Genomic DNA, 6763 nt, shown 5'->3' with positions numbered 1-6763 from the left:
TGTCCTCAGATTCCCCAGGATCTGCCCATCCTAGGACATAGGACAGGGCTCTTCTGTTCAGCCAAGAGATCTTGTCAGGGAAAGGGGCCCCATGGAAAGTGGGGTGCAGACTCTCTCTCATGACCCAAGTTAAATGTGTTTTTCTGAAGAAGTGTTAACAAAGCACTCTGAGGAGCAGTACCAGTGACCCAGAACAACCATGCTTCATTGTAATACAAGCATCTTGACTCAGAGACAAGTTGGAGCCCTGTCCCCATCTCACAGGGGCATGAAAGCATGGCCGTGTCCCAGACCTTTGTTCTCTTCAGAGCCTGCGCTTCTCTGGGATAGTGTGTCGTGGAATGACCCCACCTGTGCCTTCCTGACAACCCTCCAGACAACCTTTCACTTTTCTAGGATCCCTCTGCCTCTCATGCCAGCTTGGCAAGAAGGGCTCTGGCATTCGCTGCAAGGAGACTTCTGCCCAGACAGCAGCAGCTTCTGAGTTTTCTCACCTCAAGGCTCAGAGAAGCCACTGTGCAGCTACCCGCCACTGCCCATGGGAAGTCTCCTCCATTGCTTTTTTTGGGAAAAGAATCTTAGCAGTAAGCAAGTGAAGACTCAGTCACAGGCAGGCTCATCTGATATTAAACAAGGCTCTCAAGCATGAGCCATGGCCTGAAGATGGCCAAGTCCTAAAGATGGCCAAGTCCTGCACTGGGGTCAGTCCTGGTGTCCCATGGTGGCAGTGCCTGGGCGCCTCAGGGGCTGGGTGTCCTCCAGGTAGCTGGCCTTTCGCCAGCTGCAGCCAGTGCCCAGTCTGTCACCCAAGTGTCTCCAGTGGGGTTGTTTATGGGATGGGGATCTCCAGATAGAGAGTAGCACTCCCGTGGACACCCTGGCTAGTCCTGAATCCAAGACCAGAATTGACCAAGGTGTCTTCTTGGAGGAGTCAGGAGTCCTGTTGGACATTGCTGGGATCCCAAGGGCATCTGGATGGCTAGCTATATGCTTTGCCTTTTCGGATGTCAGACAATCTTGGAACTTGGTCTGGGCAGCCCAACTAATAGTGCTGTTGGACAATGTGGTATTCAGTGATCCCTGGCTCTTGCCTTGTTCAGACAACCAATGAATATAACAACTTAACATTTATTGAAGGAAAGGAGAAGAAAATGAAGGAAGGAAAGGAGAGGAAAAGAAGGAAGAGAAGAGAAGATAGATCCTGCATGCAGATGGCCCACTGCAAGAACAAGAGGTCAATGATGGTGAAGTCAATGGCTATTTGTTTAGATCTTCTTTTGGCGTCAGATCTAGGCTGCCCCTTGCAGGGCTTCAAAGCTGCTCTGTACCCGCATCTCTGCCGTGATTTGGCAGCTCTTTGTCATCAACAGGTCATGCCAGGTTGGCCAGCCATGATCTGCCATGTCCTGTTCTCCTGCCTCAGCAACAGAGCTTGGGTATGTATGAGCGCAAAGCTTGCAATCCAGCAAGCCCAAACCTATGGAGTGAGTGCAGATAGCTAGGCTCCTGGTACCCAAGGCTCCCTCCCCAGGGGTGAATCCTCCTCTTAGTGGCTGTCAGAATGGGAAGAATCTCAGAAGGGGAAGCCCGGGCAACTGGCTCTTTCTGGTTCTCTTTCTCAGCTGACAAGAGCCTGACTTTCAAGCCTGCCAGAGGCACGGATGTCACCAGAGCATTCTGTCTTGTGGGCACATTTGCCGAGAAGTGTCCCCAATTGTCTGCAGCACTGTCAGTTGGAGATGGAATTCTCAGGGGTGAACGTCCTTCAGCTTTTAGGCCGTGGCTGTTGGAACCGGGTTCTCCAGGGCCTGAAAGGCCTTTTCAGGACACAGGCCCACTGAGTCCTGGGAAGAGTAACTCACTGACCCGAAAGGAGTCTCTCTTAGGGAAGGTATCTGTTCTCACCCCACCCCACCCCAAGACGGATGTTGAGGTGGGCTGGGGGAGGCTGAGCAGCTTGGTCTTGGAAATGATCCAGTTTTAAGTACCTCAGAGCCCCCACATCTGTTGCCTGAGAACAGAAGCCCAAGGTGGGGCCTCAGCAAGCCTCCCCAAATGCTTCTCCAGGGCAGCTGGTGGTGACGAGGCTTTTCGAAACATATAGCCACTTTGTGCCCTGAGAAGGACCCCTTTTTCTCTTTCTTCCTTGTTCTTCCCCAGCTGTTGCCACTTGTTCCCCAGTCAAGGACATTCCCACAGGGGATTCAGTTTCTTCCCTGCCCGCCTCAGCTCACTTTCTCCCGGTGACTCCCTCACAGCCAGAGGTCTCTCTAGACACGCAGGTAACACTCAGAGAATGCCAACAAACTGCTGCTCCGGGGTGAATGGGTGGGAAGTCACTCCTGGCTGGGTCCCGTCAATTTCCCTGGCACAGATTCCTGGACACGGGAGCAGAGGCCGAGTGACTATACTAAAAACATCACTGTTTCTGGGGAAGGCCTCCTTGAGCTCCCTGAGATGTTGGCACAGCCACAAAAAACTGGAACCAGAGACCAAAGTCCTCAGCAAGTCTGCCCTCAGGCTGAGCCTCCCCTCAGGTGGCCCCTCCTGGCCAGGCAGCAAGTTCAGGCTCCCCAAGGCCACCAGGCTCATGACCTAGGGACTGTGTCCAGCTCCCCACTGGGCTGCGGCCCCTTCCTAGATCCAGCGCATGTGACGGCCTTTTCCGAGCCTTCTCAAAAATCTCACCTCCTTTTTGGTTTTAAGTAAGCATTTTTTTTCTTCCTGATAAGAGCATCTCATGACCACTGTGAACACATTGGAAAATTTCAAAAAGGATTCAGAAAGCAAGATTGCCTGGAACCCCAAGGCCCAGAGATAACTGCATTTTAAATTAGAATTGAATGGCTTTTCTTTCCCTTTGGATCCAAGCAACCACCACGTCATCGAGTAGTCTGGAGAAAGTGAGTTTTTAAACTGCTCATTCTTCTTTCTTTTAGAGCATGTGTGGCTATTTTAAACCTGGGAAGAATACTGGAGTAGTGAATATTTAGTAATTTCTAATTTTTTTCTGGAGATTGAATTCCTGGATGGGAGATTCCCAGCCAAGAAGCTGTGCCATGGGTAGGAATCTGAGTGCATCACCTGGCCAGGCTTTTGGGGTTTCTGTGTTGGTTCCTCTTGGCTCTCACTCTTGTCCTTTACACGTGGATAACAGGTCTTTTTCTTTATCTCTTTGCTTACCCTGGAGGTCAGTTCTGAGCCTGTGAACCCATAGGAGTCATTGTCATCTACCTACCTGAGCTGCAAGTCAGGAAGGCAGCTGCCTGCACACAGCTGGGCTGCCCCACAGCACAGACAGCAGCTGCCCAGGGACAGGGTAAAAAGGAGAAGGGCTGGGACTGGGGTGGGGTTAGGGGGTAGGGCCAAGAGCTAAGAGGGTAACAGGGAGGGAAAGATGAGGATCATGCTGGGCAGTGGGAAGGATGGGCCCATGCCTTTCCCCCCAGACCTAAAGCGGAGTCTTGTGGTCTCTCTGGGGTAAAGGAGGGGCTGTAGCTGGCTGCAGTGGGGTGGCAGGGGGAGCTGGAAGGATAGGCTGGGGGCTGGGGTAGTCTTTTACCAACAGAGCAGTAGGGAGTCAGAAGGGCCTACGAAGCCCTGTCTCTGAGTCCGTCTAGGCAGCTATGACCAGGCAGAGCCTTGACTGGCCCATGACAGAACAAGAACAGGAAGCGTGTGCCCTGCAATGAGTGATCTGGGGCAGAAGCATGGTTGCTAGGATCTGGAGGCTCCTTTTCACTCTGCCCAGAAGCTTCCCAGTTCATATGTGCCTTTTCTGGCCAAATTATTCTTTGGACTTGGTTGCCCCATGCAACCCCAGCCTCCACTTACTTGGTTTGCTGTCTGACTCTGAGTGTGGATGGGGTGGACAGTCAGGGTTTCAGAGTTAATGGGGAAAGAGTGCTGGGCGGAGTCATGTTGGATGACAAAGGGGACAGGCAGGCAGGGCCAGGGCAGCAGAGACCCTCAGAACCAGCACAGTCCTGGGAGTTCACCCAGGTCACTGAGCAGGAACTTGGCCATTTACTGGGTCCAGGGCCTTCTGGCCATCAGTGCTGCCCACAGGCTCCCAGAGGTGGCTGGGAGCTTGAAGGCTGGCAGACAGCAGCCCCCTTCTCCCTTCACCCAGATCCCAAAGGTACCTTCCAGCCCTGCCCTGCCACCTCCACTGATGGGTTAGGGCTGGTGAGGCTTAGGGTGACTGAGGTGGGAGCTAGTTAGGCCTGGGGTTCCCAGTGATGGCAGCTGGTAAAGCTTGGGATGACTGAGGTGGGAGCTAGTCAAGCCTGAAGTGACTGAGGTTGGGCTGTTCTGTTTTGGGGTAATGGACTTAAGGACTGGTGGGGCTTGGGGTGACTGGATTATGAGCAGGTCAGGCTTGTAGTGATCAGGTTTAGGATGATCACAGGCATCACTGAATGGCCTGACTCTGGTTCTGCTCAGGGTGAGAGACACAGCCATCTGTCCCTGCCAGATGCTGTCACCCTGAGACTCTAGGGCCCATGCTGGCCCCCTGAGGTGGTAATTTCCATCGGCCCCTCACAATGTTCAGCCACCTGTCTCCTCGGGAGGAGCAGGAGCTGGAGCTTGGTGAGCATACACATGGGACAGCCTGTGTGCTACAGGGTGTGCGGGGGGTGCTGGCATCCCCACTTCACAGGGGCACGAGGTCCATTCTGCCCCTGACTGTCTGATATAGGGACTGAGGTGACACTCCTTTGGAAGGCCTGTGACCCTGTGGGCAGGGACAGGGTTTGCTGCCAGCCCTTCTGTCCCTATTGCCTCATTCCTCTTTGGAGCCCTGGTCCAGGGGAAAGGTGGCCACAGCCAGGGCTGTACCCAAGAAACCCTAGGAATGGTCGGACAGGTGGGACCCCTCTTGCCACCTAGCTGGGCAGGGACTTCATAGCTTCCTCCTGCTGCCCATCCTTGTCCTCAGGGCTTAGGGGACACAGGGCAGTCATTTGTTGCAAATACAACACCTGTGCTGAAGAGTGGCCCCATTGCCCTACTGATAAATGATGGGTGGGTTGTTATTGGATAAGCGAGTCATGCAGGAGTGAAAAAGTGGCTCCTGGCATACGCTGGAACTGTTACCACTCTGTCCCTTCAGCTCTGTGCATCCAGGCTGGTCTCTAAGGCACAGGACCAACTGCCTCACCCAGTGCTAGGCCTACACACACCCAGCCTGCAAAGCCCCTTTAACCCCTCAGATTCAGGCTTGCTCCTGCTGGTCAGTGGCCCACAGCCCTTGACACTGGAGGACAGATGAGCATGCACCATGGGGAGTCCTCGTGTTCCGGGTCTATAGACAAGGGAGAGGTTAGGTTCTCCCCTTTGACAGGTACCTACACACGGGTGTCATGAGGTAGGATATAGTGCAAACACTTTGCAAATTCAACTAAAATGCATGATGGTTCATGGAAAAAAAAAATCCATAGTCATACCCAAAGGTAAAAACCACAGCATAGGGACTGATGCACTTATGCTGTGACCGTGAAACACTGTTCAGGTCCTGGCTAGAGCACAGGGTCAGGACAAGGACACTCTGAAGCTCACAGCCAGCCCCTCCCCAAAAGACACAGGACCGAGGCCTAGGTCGGACAGTGTAGGGGCCTTTGAGGTGACACCAGAGCCCTGTCCTAAGGGCATGAATCACAGGGGCTGAGTTTGCCGCTGAGTAATGACAGACCAGTGACACAGCTGTACCTGACCCAGAGACTGACTTTACTTTCATCCCAACATGATGCTAGCTTTGAAGTCATTTTCTTCTCCTGTGTATCAAAGTGCTGACAGTCCCTGTAAAAGCATTAGAATTATGCAGAAATTCCTATGCGCTATCATCATAGAGCTTCCAGAGCTCATCTTATTAGTGAGAAAGGAACCTATCGTATGTGTGCTTCTGCCCTTGATTTTTTATTTCCAATTTGATACCAGCTGCTAAGTGATTTTTCAGAGGAAGAATCCCCTCCCCACATATAAACCAAAGTGTGAGAATGTATTTCTTCACATTCTTTCTCATCTTTATCTCACTGACAGTTGAAAAAGCACATCTCATTTTTTATACTCATTTCTTTCATTATCGGCCATCTTTCCACTTAATTACTGGCCCATATGATCCTTTGCTTGTGTTTAAGCAAAGGAATCCTTTGCTTAAAGGATTTGGAGGGAATCCTTTGCTGATTGACTGGAAGAGGCTTTTTTCCCCCCCTTTGCAATAATGGGAATTCAATCCAGGACCTTTGCACTGAGCTGCTACAACCCCAGGCCTTTTTATTTTGTTTTTTATTTTTGAGACAGCATCTTCTGAAGTCCATAAGTTGTACAGGTTGGGCTGGAACTTGTGATCCTCCTGCCTCAGCCTCTCAGTGCTGGGCTTATTGTCACAGGTATAGCAAATCATTCTGAGTGTTTAGTTGCAGTGGTTAGTGGGTGGTTCAGGCTCAAGAAACTATGTAGCTGGCTATAAGAGTTGTTTTCCTTTGGTTTCTATCTTGTTTCATATTTACAAAGCCCCGCCCCAACTCTGGATTAGAGATGACAAAATTCACAATCTTCTCTGTATGTTTAAGGTTTTAGTTCTACAATATAAATATGTTGACCATTTATTCTCTATTTTTGTGTAGGTGTAGGTTGGGGTACAGGTAACTTGCTGCTCCACACCACTGGCCATTGCTGTGGTATCACTGGTCCATCCACAATTTTTTTTTTTTTTTTTTTTTTTTTTTTTTTTTTTTAAGCAGGGTCTCTTTGTGTGTTA

Source organism: Fukomys damarensis, unplaced genomic scaffold (genome assembly GCF_012274545.1).
Source record: "Fukomys damarensis isolate Sample0158 unplaced genomic scaffold, DMR_v1.0_HiC HiC_scaffold_5, whole genome shotgun sequence".
NCBI classification, from domain to species: domain Eukaryota; kingdom Metazoa; phylum Chordata; class Mammalia; order Rodentia; family Bathyergidae; genus Fukomys; species Fukomys damarensis.
This window is presented reverse-complemented; position numbering follows the sequence as displayed.